This window comes from Strix aluco, chromosome 7, assembly GCF_031877795.1.
Source record: "Strix aluco isolate bStrAlu1 chromosome 7, bStrAlu1.hap1, whole genome shotgun sequence".
Classification (NCBI taxonomy): Eukaryota; Metazoa; Chordata; class Aves; order Strigiformes; family Strigidae; genus Strix; species Strix aluco.
The window spans coordinates 17,437,203-17,458,919 of record NC_133937.1 but is presented as its reverse complement, the minus strand read 5'-3'; the positions used below and the strand labels follow the sequence as shown (position 1 = coordinate 17,458,919).

The following is a 21,717-nucleotide window of genomic DNA, read 5'->3' as shown; positions in this document are numbered from 1 at the left end:
GAAGTGTTGCTTCCAGGAAGTTACTGCATTACATGAATGGCCCATATGGAGGCACTGCACCTGAGTATTGTACTTTTGACTGAAAAATAGCAGTATACAAATGTTTTTATAGATGAGCTAGTAATAATGGTAGTAAATCTAAATCTTATATGTAACCCTCCTGTGCTCTTATTTCATTTTCACTGTGTACTTATTTTATTCTTCAAACTGGAGTTGTTAACAAATCCATTAATCCCTTCTTTGATATTTTTACAACTGGGAGCTTATTTGACGACTGACACTTGCTAATCTTAGTTGTTTGTTTGCTATGAAATGAACTTAAATTAGAGAATGCACTTTATATACATGATAAATGCAAGATGGATAGAGAGTGTATGCAATGGTGTCAGCTACAAAAGCAAACATGATAAATGTTAAGGCAGTTTTGAGCCGTGGGATAAGCTATTCAGTGCACAAGCATAGCTGAATCTCTTTGCTATGTTGTTATTCATGGCAGCCAAATAAATGTCAATAATAAAAGAGAATTAAAGATTTTCATTTCCCAGAGGCAGTCCTCTAATACAGCTTGATCTTTCATTTCATTTGTAATTCGTTCTCATGTCAGGATGCAATCATTCGCCAGGCTCTGTGTGTCATGTTAAGTCATTTAATAATGATTAAGAACATAAAAATGTTTGGCCTGTGGGGCAATTCTTGAAAGAGATACCAATTTGTTATTGTTTTCCCCCTTTTTCCTTCCTTTGGTGTGGATCATCTTTTTCCCACCTCCTCACATTAAAATAATAATGAAAGAAGGAAAATGTGTCCCTTGATTTAGCATATGATAATACCACAGAATGGCATAGAGTACTGCTAACACACTTATTTCAACACTAATTAGGTCTAGTTGGGCTTTGAAACCTGCAGTGGAAAGTGTAAAAAGTTTCTAAATTATATTTGGAAGAATTACTGCATTTAGGCGTAGTTACCAGTATAAAATTCATTTACTTTTTCTAATGCACAGAAGAGGAGTACATTTTTTGAAAAAGCAGGCTGTGTGTAGCTATTTATCCTGCCTTTCTGAGGAAACATTATAGTCTCAAAGAGTTTGTGGCTAGATTAAAATAGTATTTGCACAGTCAGCTATAGATTTGGATATGGTTGTTGGTACCTTCTGCTTTATATTTTGTCCAGGATAATAATAATAGCAACATGTTTATTAGCTGGGAGATGTTTCTGTCAGTAGTGACTCAACCAGAGGAGATCAGTGTCCAGGCAAAGGTCACTACTCTTTCTTCCCTTCTACTACTGCCTTTAACCATCCTTCATCAGCTGTTGGGCAGATTACATATTCCAATGGACTTAGTTTGTCCGAAAGAGCACAGGATGGAGCTGGAGCTTACAGGTGCAAGGGTAAGACTCCAAGGTGAATTTGGCCATTGTGGGTTTTCCACCTTTTGTTCCTCCTCCCCTTCCCCATTTTCCCCATGGAAAGGTCTCTGCTCTCTGGCAGCAGCGTGGAGCAGCATTACTGGGAGCCATGGGGAGTAGAAGTTGAATGGCTTGGGTTAGGCTGCATTCTGTGAAGAGACACAGCTGGATGCCTTCCCCTGCCCCCTTCTTTGCCTTGCTCCTGCCCATGCATGGCAAGATGAGATAGGCAACACTGAGGCTGTAAGAGCATCCTTAACAGAGCTCTTTTTCCTCGGTCAAAGCCTCTGCGTACTGTCCAGGACAAGGCAGCCATGGGACTAGGATGAGAGGGGCTGGGTTATGAGAGGAGGAGTGCACGTCTTCAGTGGGTTATGTGTAGGCTGAATGGGGGATCAGGTAATGGAAGTAATAAGGAGATGCACATTGATACAGCTCTGGCTGGAAGGAGGGGAAATAAAATGGATAAAAGGGGTTGTTGCAGGTTGCCAGCTCATTTGTGAAAGGGCACAGAATTACAGGTGCTAGAAAATAGATGTGGAATTTCCATTTTTTCTTTTTTTCTTGGTGGGATGAAGAAGGCCAGATACAGCTAATCGTTACATGTGGAGAGGACTGAGGAAACAGTTGTTGATTCCTGGACATTCCAGAGAATGGAAGAATCGACAGGTATTTGATGAGTAGAGCGTAGGGCAGAAAGGCACAGTTTGTTACCAAAAGGAAAGAAAGATTGACCAAAAAGTTCTGAGAATATAACTCTTATAGACAAGGGAGAGAGCTTAGACTGAGACAGCTAAAACATCTAATTCCTCCAAAAATCTGGCCTAGCTGTACCGCAAAGATGTTTAGTCATCTTACGAATTGCAGCAGTTTACACAGCATTGGTTTAATGCCCACCAAAACCACTGATAGCTCCACCTCAAACTGACCACAAGCTGTAGGCACTCAGGCATGGATTTGACAAGCATCTTAGAGGTCCATGCAACTGGAGCAGATCATGAAAACGGTGAGAAGCAGTAACTGCATCAGCAATCCCAATCTAAGCCATTTCCATTTGTCAGTCCCCTTTCTCTGTCTGAATTATTTGTGGTTTCAGAGGAAAAATTTCTATCTCTTTATCATGGAGCACACTGGGTCTTTCTCCTGTCTGTTCGTATCTTCTCCATCACAGTACTTCAGCCCCAAGGCCCCTTTTCTCTCCCCTCCCTTCCTGTTGTCTGTCAGTAGGAATAATTGCAAGGAAGAGGCAAGCTCAAATTCAAGCTGAGTGTGATCAGTGTGTTTTATAGGGAAGGAAAGGAGTGTTTAGAATTGGCACACAGGAGCTGTGGCAGATGAAATGTTGACTAAATTAACTGTCAACTTCTAATAAGACTCCACAGAGCATGTGCAAATGATCGTTGTCTGAAGTTTTCCTCTTAATGTCATAGAATCATAGAATGGTTTGGGTTGGAAGGGACTGTTAAAGGTCATCTAGTCCAGCAGGGAAATCTTCAACTAGATCATGTTGCTCAAAGCCCCGTCCAGCCTGACCTTGAATGTTTCCAAGGATGGGGCATTTACAACCTCTCTGGGCAACCTGAGGTGCATTTTTTTATTATGTCAGATTTTATCTTTTTACTGAAGAACTTGAAGGCATTGGATCTTCTCAGTGACCCTAAGAATTAGCATTGACAAAAACATTGTAATTTTCTCTAGCATCAGTCCCCAACATGACTGAATTTTGATAAAACTCTCTTGAAAAAAAAAATAGCCTGTGAGAGACACCTGTGACAAAACATTTCAGTACAGAGGATTATGGTTTGGAAAAGGTACTGATAACTGAAAATAAGCTCTGTGGACTTGCTTACCAGAAAAATTTATTTGAGGTACAGTATTGGGTTGATTCCTTGTGTGGATGCTCCTTGTCCATACTGGAAATTACTATCAAGACTGATCCCACTACAGCAGCCTTGTTCCATCATATCCCTCTTCCCAGGCCTGAGATTCTGGATTTGACTGAAGGTTCCTGAGCTAATGGGATACATTCATTTTATGTTTCAATACTGTTTTCTGTAACCACAAAAAATACATATGCAGGGAAAGCGAGGAGAGTTAATGAACACATGGAATCTTCTGATTTCAGCAGCTGGAGCTTTTAAGAAATGCACCAAAAATCACAAGCTCTGGCAAGAACATATATGTCACATCTATATGTGTGCTATAACATTTGTCAGAATCAAATGCTGTGAAAGCTATCCCTTTTACAGAGTTGCTCATAACATTTTTAAAAAATTGCTTTTGGTCAGATACATTTTATGACTGGTCTTGGCCCAAAGGGAAATCTTTGGAAAGTCTGAGCAAAATCAGTTCAGCAATGGAAAAACATACTTTTATATTGAAATATTTGCATAATTCAAAAACAGCTGAAGCTACAAACTTTAAACTTGGCTTGTTTTATAGCTTTAATAGAGGAAAGAAAAACAATCCAAATTTAAAGAAAATCACTCCAGCATTTTTCAAGTTATGAATGATGAAATCTGGCATGTTCATACGTGAACATAGAATTTTCCATTCTTTTTTCCCCCCAATGTTTGCAAGACCACCTCTGTTATGGGCACATTTGTAATAACCTCATTTGTTAGAATATGGCAGTAAAAATGGATTTTTTTTAAGGATTCAAGCATTAAAGCCACCTCAGTTGGGGCTATTAACCACTTACATCTTCTTCAGTTTTTGGGGTACATCACTTGAGATATTTCAGGAAATGTATTAGCAGTGCTGGCAAATGTGGTAAAATGAGAAGGGTCCATCTTAAAAATTTCTTAGTGCACCTACCACTGAATATAGGTCATACTGAATTTCTACTTGTTATTATTGTTATTTAATCTATTCATAAATTAAACAGCATGTGCAGTGTAGCTACATTAATATGTTGCCATAAAACTTGCAACATTACCAAATTTTAGAGCCAGCCTACTAAGCTTTTGTTGTTGGAGTAGTACTAGGCATTTGCCTCTACCTATTATCTGAAACAGGATAGATACTGAGCTAAATGGGTGTTGGTGTCATCCAGTACAACTGTTCTTAAGGTATGAACATATGCAGATATGTTCATAAATTAAAAGTTTCTGTGTTTGGATAGAACCAAAACCTGATCTAAATTAAAATAACAAAGGTATGGATAGTATGTTTTTATGAATGATGAAGCTTCTTTTACTTTGTAAGGATATGTTAGATCTTAAATATTTTAGGAGAGTTTTTAAACCATTTGTTTTAGAAGGGTTGTCAAAATTGTGGAAACTAGGGAGTTCTTAAATCATAATGGCGTGGTGCTGTATGCTTTTCGGGGGAATAAAAAGGCCTGATGTTAAAGCATACAACTTACTCTAAACAGAGGTCAGTAGGTTTTGCTTGTCAGGTTGTGCTGCAATCATACACCAGCAAGTTAGCTTGTAAGACTATCTATAAAACATAGAAGTATTTATTACTATTGACACTGCTGACATTTTATGGTGGGCCTGTTTGCAGCTTCTCTTTCTGGAAGTTACTGAGTATTGTGTGTTCTCCTCTAAGAAGCAAGAAAAAGTTATTTTTTTCCTTACTCACAGCTTTCATGCTTAGCCTTCCAGACAGGAAAACCTTGACTAGCTCTTTTTATCAGCCAGCCTTTCTTATGTGTTTACACAAACAAGAGTAGTGTCTTGGACCTGGGGAAATAGTAGTTGGGTTATATTACAGTGTGCTCTCTTTTTCACAGTATTGCACACTTTCACTCTTCCCTATCCATTTATATTCACAAATAAAAAGTTTAAAGAACAAAAATGGATTTAGGAAAAAAGGAAATTTTAGTCTGCTATTGGCATAACAAATGAGCCAGGAAGCCCAATAAAATTATTTTTAGTTTAGTTGTGACTTAGGAAACCACAAAACCTAAATTAATAATGAACATTTGTTGATAGGGATTAATGAGTAACAAAGCTGGTAATACCTTTTTGTAACTGAGACCATTCATGCTTTCATGCTGTGGGGGAGAGGCGATCTGAGCATTTTATTAGACAGCTGAAACACATTATTGAAACCTAAGTTCCGATACTGGTCTCTTGACTGGACTTAAAAGCGTATTGACTGTTGCATCTCAAAAAATGCATATACATATATGTAAATAGATATATGTATGTAAGTAATGTGTGTGTATGTTTCAGTAATTTCATATTGATTTAAGAAAAGGATGTCCTTTCTAGTCTAATGCATTAACACACCAGTTTAGTCCAGAAGCTGGGAAATCCCCTTTTCATGTGCAATCACTAGAAATAAGGAATTTTCAAGGCAAAACTGTGCCTCTTATTAAACCTAGCTTGAATTTCAGGTGCTACAGTGAATTTACATTCCGGCATTCTGAAGAAAAATTACCCCTTTAAGCTGTGAAAAATGCATGTTTGTTGAAGGACAATAAATATAGGCCCCTATCCCATTCCTTAGGACTAGGCAGTATTTCCTCTTACACAGAAGAATTTCTATATTTGTTTCCAAGATACAAATACATAGATTTAGGAAGTCAGTTTTTGTACCATAATTCTAAAAAGGATTCTTGGAGGCATAACTGTTAATATACAAATCCACTGCTTAGGCAGTAGAAATTATATGGTGCTGGAGAGGCAATATAGAGTGAAAGAGTGGGAGCAGGACTGGGGCAGATCAAAGGTATGTCTAATGTGGTATCTGCAACAGTGTACAGTAGTGGGTGCCTGTAAAGGTGGATGAAACCAGAACAAATCTATAGTGATACTTCCATGTTACACTCTCCTAGCTTCCAGTGATCTGTAGCTTGGGAATTTCTGAACTAGAGATGTTGCCTTTGTGCTCAATAGTCCAAAATAGGATTTTACTGTACATAATGTCTTGTGAAAATGAGTGTTACAGACTCTCTGATATGTAAGGAAATACGTCCTCTTATTTGTTTGGATTCATCCACTTGAGAATCTCACTGACTATATCCTGCTGCTTATATTGCATGGCCAGTTCATAATCATTCCATAGGCAATGCCTTGTTACTTTTGATTTCACAGAATTCTTGCTTATCTCCCTGTCACTGGTCTTTTTTCCAGGCTCTTCTCCCATTCTGTTTACTTGTTCTTTGTTTGCTCTGTAATTCTGACACCCAGGCCACCCTTCACTGCACCTTTTTTCAGGTCTGCTATGTTCTTTGTGAATGGGGGACCAGAATGTTCAACTTGCAAGTGCCTGAGAAGTTTACAAATTGGTTTAATTTTGTTATTTCCTTTGTTCTGTATTCCTCTCTTAATAATTCCTAACATTTTATTTGCTTTTCTGGCTGCCACTGATGATTGATCTGACATTTTCATAGAATTATCTGTTATAACTTCAAATTTTCTTTATGGTGTGGTAATAGGTGGTTTAGAGCCCATCATTGTGTGTTTAAAGCTAGAATTGTTTTTTGTATGTGCACCTTTTTTATGCTGATTGACAAAGAATTTTATAGCCCATTGGTGTAAGACACTTTTGCAATTCTTCATGCTCAACTTTTGTTTTTACTAACCCAAATGAGTCTAAAATGTATCACAAGAAGATGGCACACACACTGCACTGAAGAGCTTCCCCTCAGAAATGGGGAGGTGCTACCCATAAACAGGTATGCAGTTAACTTCAAGACTGGACTTAGGCAGGGGGATTTCAATAAGGCCACCTCTTAAACCACCTGAGGCCTGTCTTGCTTGACTCTGGAGAGCAAAGTTAGATAAATTTACAGTAAGATACTGATTCAGATGCCATTAAATCCTACATGGACATTCTTGTTAAGGAAAGTATCTTAGTACACTGTAGCTTTTTTTTTTTTTTTTGAGAAATTAGGCCTTCCATGTGATATTATTCCTCAGTTACAGCCTCCACATAGAATTAATTTATCGTAAATTTCTGATGCCTCCTGTATACATGGCTGTAACATGTTAAAACTGGTACCATTTTACTGGTGACCTGAGTGAGTTCTGAGGTGGTTTGTACAGAAAAAATTACATTGGCACATAATTCTGTTTGCTCAAACCATGAAGCAACAGAACTACCTACCAGAAATCCTGAAAAGACAGAATTCTAGTAATTAAGCTTTCTGGTTACCAAGGCAGTCCCCTACTGTTCTGGGCAGTCTTGGAAGGAATAAAGATTCACCTTATTCATTCTATGGCTACGTAGTCCTCAGAGCACAAGAGACTGACACTTGGATCCCTGGTAGTTTTAAACTGATAGAAAAGTCAGAAATCACTGGCTCTTCCTAGGACACACATTTCCATGCCCTACTTTTCCCCCACCCTGCCAGCACTTCTCCGACTGCACGGGGAACCAGTTCAACAGCCTGCACAGGCTGGCAGAAACCTACCCTGGTGAGGTATTGAGCTCTCTCAACCCAGCTCATTGTAGGGTCCAGACAAGTGCTAGTGCCAGCATGGGAGGAGATGATGCAGCATTTGCAGTAGGAGCAGACAAGGATGAGGCTATAGTATCTGCAGACTACAGTGGCTGAAGTATCTGTGGAACCTCACTCCGAGGCATAAAACATGATTTTTTATTTTGAACTTCCATCTAGCAACAAAGACTGTAGTTGCAAAGTTGGAAGCAAAGTTGTTCCAGGATTGGCTGGTGATATTATAGAATTATGTCTGCAAAGCAAAGAGCAAAGAATAAGGGGACAGAGCCATGAATGTGCTATCAGAAGGGAGACGATCACTTTGACATATGCTGAAAACCACTGATTTTATCATAGAACTATACTAAATGGTGAGACAGCAGAATCAGTCATTCAGTAATTGGGAAGCACTGGAACTAATGACAGCCTTCCAAATTCAATTTGTGCTTTTCACATGTACATGTAATTGATGCAACTTTGTCAAGGTTATCCCATTTTCTGAAAATGACACCTACCCCTCTCCATGTACACCAAACATGAAATTCTGGTGACTTTTAGTTTTTAAGTAACTGTTTTTGCAGCTACAATGTTATGTCAGTCTAAATATGTCTTTCTGACTTTTTGAACAAACTGAAGAAAATCCAAAACTACAGTATTCTGTTTCATGTAAAATAATTATCCTATAAACTTTTAATTAACTTTATGCATTAAGTTCAAAGTTCAGCATTGTCCTTTTCTATATATGCATTCTGTGTTGCTGCAATATTCAGTATTGGACGCTACCCGTTTCTCCTTAAAAGCATATGCTTTAATGAGTTGAAATCCGAAACCCATGCTTTAAAGGTTTACAGTGCATAGGCTTCTCACCTCCTAACACTTAGGTTCAAATCATACTAACAGGGTGGCTATTTTATGAAATTATTCACAAAGTAATTTTTTATCAATAATTTTTAAGAAATATATTTTCACTTTACCCTAATTTGGTGTAATTTAGATTTTTCATTGTAAGAAATTAAATGTATGGCTTGTTCAGCAGGTTTCATAATAGATCAATAATTTGTTGGCTTAACTTTTTTTTTCCTGTGGAGGTATGGGAAGATCAATGTCTGTAGTGCCCTAGGTCACGATCAATACTTTTAATAAAACTTCTTTTTTTTTCTTTTTTTTTTCCTTTTTTTTTTTGCCTTTGTACCTTTGTACGGTTTTGCTTTTATTAATGAGCTTTTCCTTTAGTTTCAGACCATTAATGGTTTTCAGATAATGTCATACTGCCCAAGGTCAAGGCCAGTTTGAACTTATAACTCTACTTATCAGTGATTAAATCTATTGGATGGGCTTAGATGTGTTAGAAGACTTAAGAGTTTGAAGTACCATTTTCTAGAGGCTCAAAGTTAAAACAAAACAAAATCTCAACCTTTTGGGAGGATAACACATTAAGGCTTTTCTTTCAATTCCTTCCTAAATAAATAGCAATTGTCTTATTTATGGATCTCATTGGTATTAACATCACAAGTATCTACTGTGGCCTTGACTGCTCTTCAATTAAAGATATTAAATGACCCATATTGAGTTTTATAATAGTATATTTCTCATTTTGCAAAACCAGTTTGTAGTAAGATAACGCATCTTTTGTTCATTAATGAAATTCTGGATGGGAGGGTAGCAACTTATCAAAGTATGTTATCAGCAGGAGTACTTGCAGAGAATGTGGTATTATTGTCTCTAAGGCTCAACCCAGTGTCTTTTGAAATCAATGGAAAGATCTCATTAACTTCATTGGATATCGATTATGGCCATGGAGAACTTAAAACAGTCATGAATATTAATGGTTTATACAGATCTTTGTGTCTTTTTGTGTACTGTACCTTGTCTGCAATCTCCAATTCAAGTTTTGTAGTCTACCTAGAGGTTATACAAAAAGTGAACTTTATGTATGCTGAAAGTTTTGATAACACATTTTATCTTAACATACCTTCTTTGTTGTCTGTTACAAATGAGGTGCATAAAGAACTGGACCCTTTGACCACTGGTACCTAGGCAGAATATCTTCTGTAGAAGATCTTTTTTTCTATTATTTTGGCAGCATTAGCCTTTTTTTATTAGGCAGCAGTTCACTTCATAACAAATCATCACAGGAGTTTGAACAGCAGAATCTCTACTCAGAAGGTGCCCTACAGACTCTGATAGCCTATCATCTTTAATTTAGAGATTTTATTTCCCATCTTGTGATTACAGTTGAATGAACATTGTAGAAAAGTTTAAATGATGGAACCTACATTTCCAAGCCTCTACTCTTCACCTGCTGAAATACTCACAATAAAGTAATTGCACAGAATGGAAGGAGAGTAGAATGTGTGGATGAAAATTAACTGCAGGAACTGACCCTTTGATTAGAAGTTTCTCTGCTATAGCATCCAGTTGCAGGCAATAGAAGTTGTGGGAAATAGGTGGCTGAATGGAAGACAAATCCTTAAGTCCAGGAGGGACAGAGCAGAGATCCTGCCTAGTGGAAAAAGTGGACAAAGGGGAGGTTTGAATGGGTCCTGCTTCACCTGACTTTGGGGATTTAGGATTCATTTTGTGTAAGATGACAAAACACCTAGAGTTAACATTGCAGGGGGAGGCAGGGTGAAGGTTAACTGGAGTTCCCAAAAATGGTTAATTGTCAAAAAGGCGAATTGTGAGATTTTATGATCCGTTTGGCTCAGTGATTTCCGCAGTGGGTTTTACAGATAAAGCAAAGTGAAAATTGTTTAAATGCTGTATCTCAAAAGTAGGCTGTGCACATTACTCATATACCAATGACCTATCCTTGAGACACCTGAGCATAATATAGAATATGAAATGGCAGTTTAGATATAAACCTCTGGATACCACAAAAATAACATTTGTGTAGTTGATCCCGTTTGAATGAAAGTAGACTCCAGCTTACTTTCACCGTTGCTGTTTTCTTTGTTATGAATAATAAAGTCAGTAAAGAAAGCAGAACTGACTTAAAGTATATACAGACAGCAGATTTAGTCACTACAGTAAACATGAACTGTTTCTATATTTTTAGGTTTTGGCTATACTTACTGAATGATACAATAATAATGTTTATTTAAAAAAGAATACAGAGAGTCCTCTGAAACCAGATTTAAAGTTTGCAAGGCTGTTTATGTTGATTTTGGTTGCTGTAGTCTGCTACTCTGTGCCCCCCACCGCCCTCCTAATCCATCCTGATTCCTCTGCCTGCCCCAGTGATTAGCAGTCAAAACTAAATCAGAGAGGAGTCTGTGGAACCAAATATTTATGTCCCTTGTAATCCGACACTGTGATATTGTACTGTGAACCTGAAAACATGCCAGGCCATGCATTGTGGCTAAATAGCAATTGATCACAAACGAAACTGCAGAACTTTATTCCAAATTGTTGGCTTTATAAATTTGATAATAAGTACATTTCCTGATAGAATATGAAAGTGCAATAAACTATGTATGCCCTCTCTTTCCTCCCCACCTGTCCAATTGCAGAATGCTGATTGTACAGTATATTGTTGTTGCTGACAACTGAATAAGAATTTTTAGGAGCAGTTGGCTATCAAATGATGGCAAATTTAAAGGTTATGCAAATTGTGCCAGTACAGCCCAGCTTGTTTCAGACCTCTTTTCTCTATTATCATATCAATTGAGTCAGCTCATAGTAGACAAAGCAAGGTTATGGGAACCACCTAGAGCATCATGCACCATTAAACATCAATGCAGCATACATGAACATCTGCAACAACGATCTTATTAACAGAGGGTATAACGGAAGGCAATAAACAGCTTTCTTAGTGACTTAATTGTAAAAAATTTAATAACCTAATACTTGCATTATTTATCAACAGCAAGTTGGTCAAAAATTATGCAATGGTGGTGGATTAGATTACAATACCTATTGCACGCTGTAAATTACTACAAAAATATGAAGATCCATTTGTGAGCAGTTGAACACTGTAGTTAGTAGAATGCTAAATATGCAATTTTCTTTTAATCTCTGGTGCATCATGGAATATAAGTATCTGCTTTTTGCACTGACATTTTTATATTTGGCTAAAACCACATGTAAAAAAACTAAAGATTGTTTTGGGATTTCCTGCTTAACTAGACAACTTAAACATTTCAAAAATCAAGTCACAGTTGTTTTGTTGTGAAAAGTAGAATACAGAAACCATAAAGTGGTCTTTGTGTGTGCAACCAAAACGGATATTTGGAGGAACAGAGTAAAGCCTGTTAGATGTTTGTACTGAATATCTATTGTGTGTTGGCTTCTGGAGGAGTCACTGCCCTGGTCTAGGAGATGAGAGCATGTGAAGCTGTAATCTCAAATGGCTTAGGGAAATAAATAGAAAAATTAAAATATGTTTGAAATTAATGATAAAGGTAAACAAGGTTTGGTTCTTCAAGGCCAAGACAAACTGCTAGGGATAGGCTAGCCTTGGAGCACACCCTTTGCTGGAATCGGATAAATTTATGGGGAGTGACAGCCCTCCTCTCCTTGGAGACTGCGAGCACTGGTGGATTCCCTGGTTTTGGTTAACAGGGAAGTGGAGGCTTACTCATAAAAGGTTGGAGCTACAGAAAGGAAGTACCACTCTTCCGATTTCAGCCTGAACATGCAAAATGTACAGGCATTTAATAAAATAAGAAAAAGGAAAGAAGAGACTGGGTGAGTAAAACAATACAGGCTCAAAGGTCAAGTTTGACAAGAGCATTCAGCACAAAAACCTGCTCCAAACATTAGTCTGCTCCCAAGCAGCTTTGTTCCTTCCTGGCACCCTCTGCTCCCACCTCTGCTGCTGCTGAGTAGCAGCTATTGGATCAGATTTGTATTTATATGAAAAAAAGAATGAAATCTTCTAAGTTTTTGTTAGCATAAAATTCAAAATTGTGCTAGGGTTGCTGGCTACAATCAGTCTCCGGGCCACCAGTAGACACCTCAGTCATTTCTCTAATCAACTGGCAAGGATGGGGGGAAACAGAGTGAATGAAAAGCCCATAAGCAGCAAAGATGAGTAAAAGTTTGGTACAAGTATAAGTTTGTCAAGTTGAGAGTTACAGAAGATAATTTTGTTTCTATAAAAAAAGGAAAGGTTTTCTTCAAAATGTTAAATTGAAAGTCTTAATTTTTTTTAAAATCTGTGTTTATTTACTCTAGGAAAAGATGGGAAAAAAGCAGGCGCAGTATGTCTAAATAACCATTAAGTATATGTTTCATACTGAAATGGTTCTACAAGGAACAAGTAACAGGCATTTTCCAATTTTTTTTTTCCACATTTTTAAGTTACAGGTCAAATGATATCACTCTGTAGGCTAACCAGAGTTTCCTCCTGCATATCTATCTGTTTTTTAAAGCGGTATCTGCTTCTTGCCTTTCTTCATAACTTTTCATAACTTAATTATCAGAGTGTCCACATTTTATTTATACATACCAGTTTGCTTGCTTACCAACCTTGCTTTTCAGATTGCAAACTCTTCAGAGCAAGAACCTTTTTCTTTTTTTTAATTCTAATACATATCTTGGTGGTCACCTTGACAGTACAAGAATACAAATTAGGTTTAAAAGATCACAAGTTGAACTTGGCTATACATACCAACTAAAGTTTGATTAATTTTAAAATGTTTTATTGCTTCTAAAAAGAAAATCAATGTGTTACTTTGGTTTTTAGGTTAAAATAACTTAAAACTGAATGATTCAGCAATTTAATACTACAGAAATAAAATGTTAAAGAAAAGTAACTGAGAGCAACAGGCAATGGTAGGGGTTTGACAAGGTTCCACAGAGATAGAGGCTGGAAATTTTTAATTTGTCTGCTAGGTTAGTTATTTTGTTTTTGTCAAGCACGCTGTTTTTATAGCGTTGGGGTTTACTTTAAATGACAGTGCATGCACTGTAAAGCCTGTTGTGTTACCTTTATGAGTGCCTATATGCTACTGCCATGCTTTAAAGGGCTTATTACACAAACATGATTCAAGAGCTCTTGCTGGAAAGCATTTGTCAAAACTGCTATTATAATAACTGTAACCAGATTAATTTAATTCACTATGTAGTTAATAATTGTATAAATTCAGCATTGCATAATTCACATTAAAATGTATGTGACATTATTTTAAAAGGTGGTAGATTGACTGTCCTGCTTACCACAATGTAATACTTTTAAAACTGATCATTTAGAAGTATATTACAGAGATCATAGTTTGGGGTATTTAATTGTCTAAGAAATTATCTGCAAGTAATGTAGGGGAAAAATGAACTTCATTTTGGGCCAAATTATCTTTCTAGAGTGGCATAATGTTTAAAAAGTTCCATTAAAAACAGTGGAGTTGCTCTGTTTTTAACTGGCATTTTAAGAGCAAAATATTTTGCCATTGAGATTAGAACAAATTTCAGCCTCCACTGCAATGACATCTTCTAATAGCTTTAAAACCTGCAAAATCCTGAGAAAATTCATTTAACAAGCATGTTTCATTTTTCAAAAATAAATAAGTAGTCTAGGGAGATCTTAATTGTAGGCAACACAGAATTTACAAATACAGCATGAGAAGGAAGGGATAATTGTAAAAGTTCTAGAGCTGAACTCTGAGTTAAAAGGATGAAAAATTGAAATTTCTACATGTAATTTGAATATTTAAAGACAGTGTTGTAGAATTTCTATGGTATATCTACCTCAGCAATATCTAACTCATATCCAATTATTTTTTTTAAAGGAGAAATATATATACACATTAACTTATTTTTAGTAATGTTTTTAGGGAAGGCTGTCTCTTTCATTCCGATGGACTGATTTTATTTATGAAACTAAATATAAATTCTCCCAGAAGAAAAAGCTCCTTCAGAACTTCTCTGTAGTGACCTAATGCTCACTCCTTCTCTTTTCAGTCTTACTGATGCTCAAGTAAAATAGAAGTGCCTTGGGCCCATTGCTGCCTCCACTGACAACCCATGCTTCTCAGATTATCATGTAGCATAAACAAAGCTGTCATGTAACATGGCATTTATTTAAATGATGTGATTTCTGTGTTCACCACTCTGAAACTGAGGTATAGCTAAGAAAGCTTGCAAGTTTTGACAGGTGTGTTTGCCCTGCTAGGGCAATATGCTTCATGTATAAAAAATGTGAGGCATAATGCAGTTTTTGTCATGCTCAAAATGAAATTATAATGTGGTTTTCTCTGGTTTTGTTTTGGGGTTTTTTTGTAGCCAATGCCCTGATAAGCTTTGACCTGATTATAGGTTGATATTTGTCAGAAATTTCTCCCATAGGAAGTGTTTTGATGGTCCAGCTATGCAATGGTTTAAAATATGTCTGTAGAAAAACATGAAATGGAATACAAACATACATGCATTCTTTCTAGTGTGTGGGTCAGTGCAAACAGTCAGTGAAGTGCACAGTCTGCTTTCTGAGCTGAAAGATGACTCATTTTTGCATAGGCCTCAAGTTTCAGAAGGTTGAAGAGCATGTGTGAGCTAGAACATATGTGTCAGTGTAACTCGCACGTACATGTGTGATGTATTCTTTACATTAGACATGGACATTTCAACTGTCATCATTTGTGTGTGTTTTCAATTCTTTAGCTACCTATTTATGACTAGAAACAGATTTGTTTCTATTTCCCATTCACATATACGTCTCAAAAAATAGTAGTTGGTGGGAGGGATGTCCTGGTTTTTTACATGTAAGGATGAGATAAGATGTACAGTGGACAAACCAATACATGTAGGATTTATAGTACAGAAAGAGATATTTGTATTTGTTAATATCCAAGGCCAGATCTGTTTTTGTGTCACCCTGTACTTTCACGGTTGTGGCTACGCTTGCTTCAGTAGAGCATGCTCTACATAAGATCATACAATTAATCAGTTTCATTTATTGTAACCCATCTCTTCTGTCTTCAGGACTGATTTTGATCTGAGCTCTTCATAGGAATTCCAAAACAGTCATTGTGTTGTATCGGTGAAACCTCTGCAGAACCTCTTCTTGATTTTGTGCTTATGACTTCACACCCTTTGCCCTTTCTGAGTCCTCAACCCCTTTCATAGTCCGGACAGAGATCACAGGGAAGGGATTTAGGTTTGAACACTATCTTATGTCTTCAGCAGCCATGCTGAGTTAGAGGAGTGCATTTTCTGGCAGTTTAGTGGGTGCAGTTTCTGCTCCCTCTGAAATCTGTGCCTAGCGGGCAAATGGCAGTACTCTTGTGTGCTCGGAAAGGCTTTTTCAACAGAGTTCACTGCCATTCTAAACCTTAAACATTGTGACACATGCCAGAAAAATTCAGCGGCTTGCTCTTTAGAGCAGTTTTTCCATATATGTATGCATACATATATATATATATAAAAAATGTTATATTAGCACCAAACTGAAGCAAAACTAGTACTTTCTGCTGACCTCTTGCTTCCCTGTCTTTTACACACAGCCACAGTGTTTTGTTTACTTGTGCAAACAAAGAATTATTTAATATCAGAAGTAAAGTAGAGCTTCAACTCATGGCACTGGCAGTGATGATACAGAAAATACTGATGTTTAAGTGGCTTCCACACCTTCTATAAAGTAAACAAAACACATTTGGGCTTATAGAAGCTATTCATGAGTCATTAGTTGATGCTGTTACATTTTTTACAATTGTAACTGGATACAGAGTTCTGAGTCTGATCTCATGCTGGTATAAATCAAGAGTTATTTCAAAGAAGTGGTGTTGAATTAACAGGAGTGCAGACAGAATCAGACGTAGGTTCAGAGGATATATGCTGAGTGCAAAAATAGTGTTTAATTTTACATCATGGCTAATAGTTGATGTGTATGAGTGTACAAGTTCCTTTGGAGGAACCTTCTTTCCCCTATTAACTCTAACCCTATGAATCACACTTCAGTGAGATGCTATGAATATGACTTCTGAATGAAAATACTCTTAACTAGATAATGGGACAATCCGTATGTCTGAGGAGAGCTATAAAGGAACGACAAGTCTCACTGAGCATCTTTGGATTAACTTTACTTCCTAGGAGAGAGGGAAAGTGGGGTCTGCACACTGTCATTTCCCCTGCAGATATCTACAGGACCATGAGTAGGGCCACAGAAGATTCAAAGTCTTTGGCATCATATTTCTTTCTCTGCTTCTACTGAGAATGAACTAGCTGCCTCTGAGGGACAGTACTTTGCGCCCTGGCCAACACAGCAATATGAACTTACTTTTGCCTAGCAAGCTGAGAATTTTAGCCCAATTGCACCACTTGGGTCTTTTACTACAGAAATAAATTAATATTTGTATTAATTGTATCATACCATAGACATATAAATACATTATAAATTACAACTGCTCTATAACTTCTTTAGGGTAACATTGTTATAGCAATAAAGGCTTAACTTCTTCTAGATTACTAGTTATAAAGTTTTCTTTGCTACATGTTGAATTCATTAGAACACAGCATCATTTGTTGCATATTATTAAAATATTTGATTAGAAAGATCCCAAAACATGTGGCTGACTTGCATCTCGCTTGTTATACTGTTTAACTCCATTGACTTGCACAAATAAATTCCTTATTTTTCTGACACACCCTGCATAGCTACAGCACCAGGCCAAACAATGCACAGAAGTAGATGGAGAAGAGAGGAGATGTTGGCATGCAAAACAAGGCAAACTTAACATGCACACAGAAAGTGCCGGGGGGGTGGAGTGTTCATCCAGTACAGCTATCTGAAAGTCCCAGCCTGAAAATGCAGGATCTCATTCTGTTTGCTTAGAAATGACAGGGTGAATCAGCACTGCCAGGTTTGAAATACATCATCACTTGGAAGTCTTAAGGATTTCTAACTGGGGGTTCAGCACACAGTGCCCTGCCCCACATTACCTTTTAACTTGGGACAGTGCTGTGCTGCTACAGTGGGAGACTTGGGGTATCTATTTCATTTATGTTATCAAGTGAGGTATCTTTGTGTGAAGTACAGCAACAACAGCATTTTTTACCGTAGAGAAAACAGGAGAAAGTGTTGTTATGCTAATGATTTTTAAAGACGTATTAATGTGCTGAAGGAGGTGCAGAGACTTAGAGCCTGTAGGCTTCTGGATTCTACCTTCCACAGAGAAGAGCTCAGAATCATCCTGACTGACATGGGCTTGTTTCAAAAACTTTTCTCATTGCTTCTTACCTTATAGCTGCCCAGAGACATTTATAGGTTTTGAGTTCAGGTTTCTATGTTCTATTAAGTTCTTCCTGTCTCTTTTTTTTTCCCCCTCCTTTCTTTTTATCTGTTTTTGGCCCCTGATCTAAAGAAAATTAGAGAGGATGGAGGTGGGGAAGGAGATGGGACAGTATTCTGTTTCACAGTTGTTCCTTTTTTTACAAGTTAAAGCTCACAAAAGAAACCTGAATGTGTCTCCATCTTGTAAGCATCTGTACTACCACTACCAGCCCACGGATCAAAAGATGATTTAAGGAAATAGCTAGATGATTTTGTATATATTTTAGGGCTCCCTGCCTCCTTTTATTTTATTTTAAAACAAAATTAAGGACACTCCAACATGTTGCCCATAAGAGTTCTGTTACAGGTAATTAAATGTAAGTTTACACATTTAATCTACTTTTAAGAGCAAGAGAGACTGGTAAATGACCCAGTTAAGGAAAGTACTCAGCCTAATTGGATGTAATGATTGCTTGCTGGTGTTTATTACTGTACTAAGAGTAGACGTGTAGTCTGTGATTCTAATTTGGTTTAAAGACAGACCTGTAGTTTTTGTAGCTATCATCAGAGTTTGATTGTTTCAGTTAACATCATGAAATAGACTTGTGTTCATTTGGGAGCTTAAATGTATTAGAATGGAAGGAGCACTGTTTTTTCAGTTAATATTGCTCTCCAATTATTATCACTCCAGACTGTTTTACCTACAAAAATATCCTAAGCTAGATATGCGAGCACATATTTTTGCCTGAGGAAAATAGATAGATTGCATATCTTTATGTACATAATGCAACAAATTAACACTAACTAAATTTACCAATGAGCTGATTCCTTCTGATTTATCTGTGAATTTTGTCTTCAGTCTATGAAATCACCACATTAATGTTTGATTTTTATTATTTCTATATCATTCTAAACCAGTTGAGTTCCTCACTAATGTAAAATCATTGAGAGTTGAATCAAAGTCCTGAAATGTTAATTTCATTAATGCTTATTGCTAAAACTTCCCTAATTATAGACACCTTATTGCAATTTGCACTCACAATTATGGACTTCCAGGAAATTATATCCAAGCAGAATGTGTTGTATCCCAGGGTGTTTACCATAGAAGATATTTGTTGCTTAAAAATAGAACACTGGATTTTATGCCCAGAGGAGTAGCACTTGGACTTCACTTACGTAATTATTCTTTATTTCATAAGCTCTCAGCATGATAAATGAAATTGGAACTGACTTCAAAAAGCAAGGCCACTGGTGACCAGTGCACTTAGCCAAGGTGTCTCTGTGTTCACTATGATGGATTTTGGAGTTCTATGACATAATAGATCACACACAAAAATGAAGTTAAAGCAACATTAAAGTCACAAAAACAACGGTATTCAGAATGGAGACTTCTGCTTCATCTTAATTCACCCTGTTGTGCCTAATTGTTACAATACACAGATCAGTGAGAGATGTTAGCTATTTTTATGCTATTACACAGACGTGGGAAGGTAATTTAATGGCGGCTTTAATTTTAACTGACTTCATCTATTGTGAAGGAAAGAAAAAAACCCTCACTATTTTGTTGTATCTTTCAGTATGTATTATTGTTAACTATAGTTTAGTAGACTCTACTATGCTAGTACAAGTTCTCCTAAGGTTAAAGAAAGATGATTTGCCTATTGGATATGTGCAGATGGTAGTATCTTTATAATGTAGTATGTGCTCCAAAGCCATGCTGTCTCCTTCTGAAGCTTCAGTACTTCAAAATATGATATTATTGCTCCTCTTGAAAATACATAAATTTGTAGAGACAGAATGTATGACCCAGGTAGAGAGAGAAAACTGTGATCAGGAAAAAAAAGATTGTTCTCATACCAGATTAATTCCTTGATGTATTTGGGGTTTTAGACTAATTCAGTTAGTTACATTTACTGCAGAAAGAATAGAATAAGAGCTTATATTGCAATACTTACCTGCAAGTACTAGAGGGAGCTGAGGAAAGAAATCAAGACAGAGGAGGAAAATAAAGGAGAAAGATGATGGTGAGAACTTTCACTTGTTACTTTGCTTGAATGGAGTCTTATTTGATGCCAAGCCCCATTAACAGCATTCGAAATACAGTGTCTGTGCATTATTCACTCTCTGTGCCCAAACACATACATTTGTATGCATATGCAAGTGTCTACTGTGTATTTAACATAGAACATCTGTGTGTGCCCATGCACACTTGGGAAGGAAGCAGATTAGTTTATTACAATGTGTCTTCAACAGAGTTATCACTTTGTTCATTGTTTTAGTATTATCTAGAGCAAATCATATATACCTTCTTATGAAATGGATGAATACACTGCTCGTCTGGCAGAGTTTAATATAAGACCTCTCTTTCTTGATTTCCAATTCAAATGAATCCTGTTAAAATTACTAAAAAACATTGCTCTTGAAGACTATCTTAAGAGCACAACACAGCATTGAAGCACATTTCTAAATAGCTTTCTTAACAGGATAGAGAGTAGGATGCACTGAGAACTGACTGAAACCTGTTCTTTAATTGGAATATTCATCTTATGTTTTTCATTACTCTTTTTCCTTTGCCTCTCATGGATGGTTGTTGCTAATGCTCCCCTCCCCTCCCCTCCTGGTGGGCCAGCCAACAGTTCCCTCTGGAGGCAGCATCATTATATCTGCCTGGTTCACTTAGTAGCAGATGGTGAAGAGCAGTAGAGCTGATACACTGCATTTCACAGAAACCAGGATCCTTCTGGTACCTCTGCAGCATACACAGACTTGCCTGATTTGAGACTGTGAATTCTTTATATGCCTCCCAAACTAGGTTTCCTTGTTTGCTACTATGTACGTCAGTGTAAGAGCAATTTTTATGATCTGCTCTGTTGCTGTACAGTGAAGAAACTACTCATCTCCAGCTTTCAGCTACTGGAGGATCTATTCCCCATTTTATTTATATTTTTACCAAAAATTAAAAGAAAACAGCTCTGATGGTTTTCATTTTCACTGGTTGACAGGCTTTTCTTCCCCCTCCCCTTTTTTTAATTCCTGCTGTCTGCCAAAGGACAATCTGTTTGCTCTGAGACAGTTTAATGCATACTGACTACCAGAGGCAGAACTTCCATTGGCTCTGTTACAGGGGTAATTTACACTTTAACAAGGTATTGTGACAAGGTGGTAATTATATTTTTATCACGTCATTATGACATTACCACCTGGAAAGCCATAGCTGATTAATTAGTGGCATATATTAAATTTATAACCCTAGAACTCTAAAGTTATCATACCTAAGTGGTGTAATTATGTTGAACTGTGGTGTGGCAGTGAATCGGAGGTGAAGATGCTGAGTATCCACCTATTGCAATAGGTTTAACGAGTGCCAGTAGAGGGCAGGGAGCTGCAGAGGAAATATTTTTTTTTAAAAGAAATGCTAAGGAAGAGGGTGAAGTCATTGAAATCTTGAAACCAAATCTAGTCAGATGGCAAGTTGCAAGGCTTCTTACGTATATGTGTTTTTTAAAAAGATGTAATTTGAGAACACTTTGATTTACACTAGTTCCTGGTTTTTATTTCACACCTTTATTTTAGTTAGTTCATGTGCATTTTGTTTTTTACAATGCAGCAATTTATGCTGAACTTTTGGAGGCTTAGACTGGCCATTCTGGAGGCCACATCACCTCTGCAACTAATAGGAAGGACTGTTTTTGGCAGGATGGATTTT

The 21,717-nt window shown here is 37.0% G+C and overlaps 1 protein-coding gene across 5 annotated transcripts in view; it reads left to right on the top strand.

The window, feature by feature from the left end:
• The window catches only part of ADK (adenosine kinase), a 290,826-nt gene that overhangs the window by 250,181 nt on the left and 18,928 nt on the right, over positions 1-21,717 (top strand). The window lies entirely within an intron of this gene.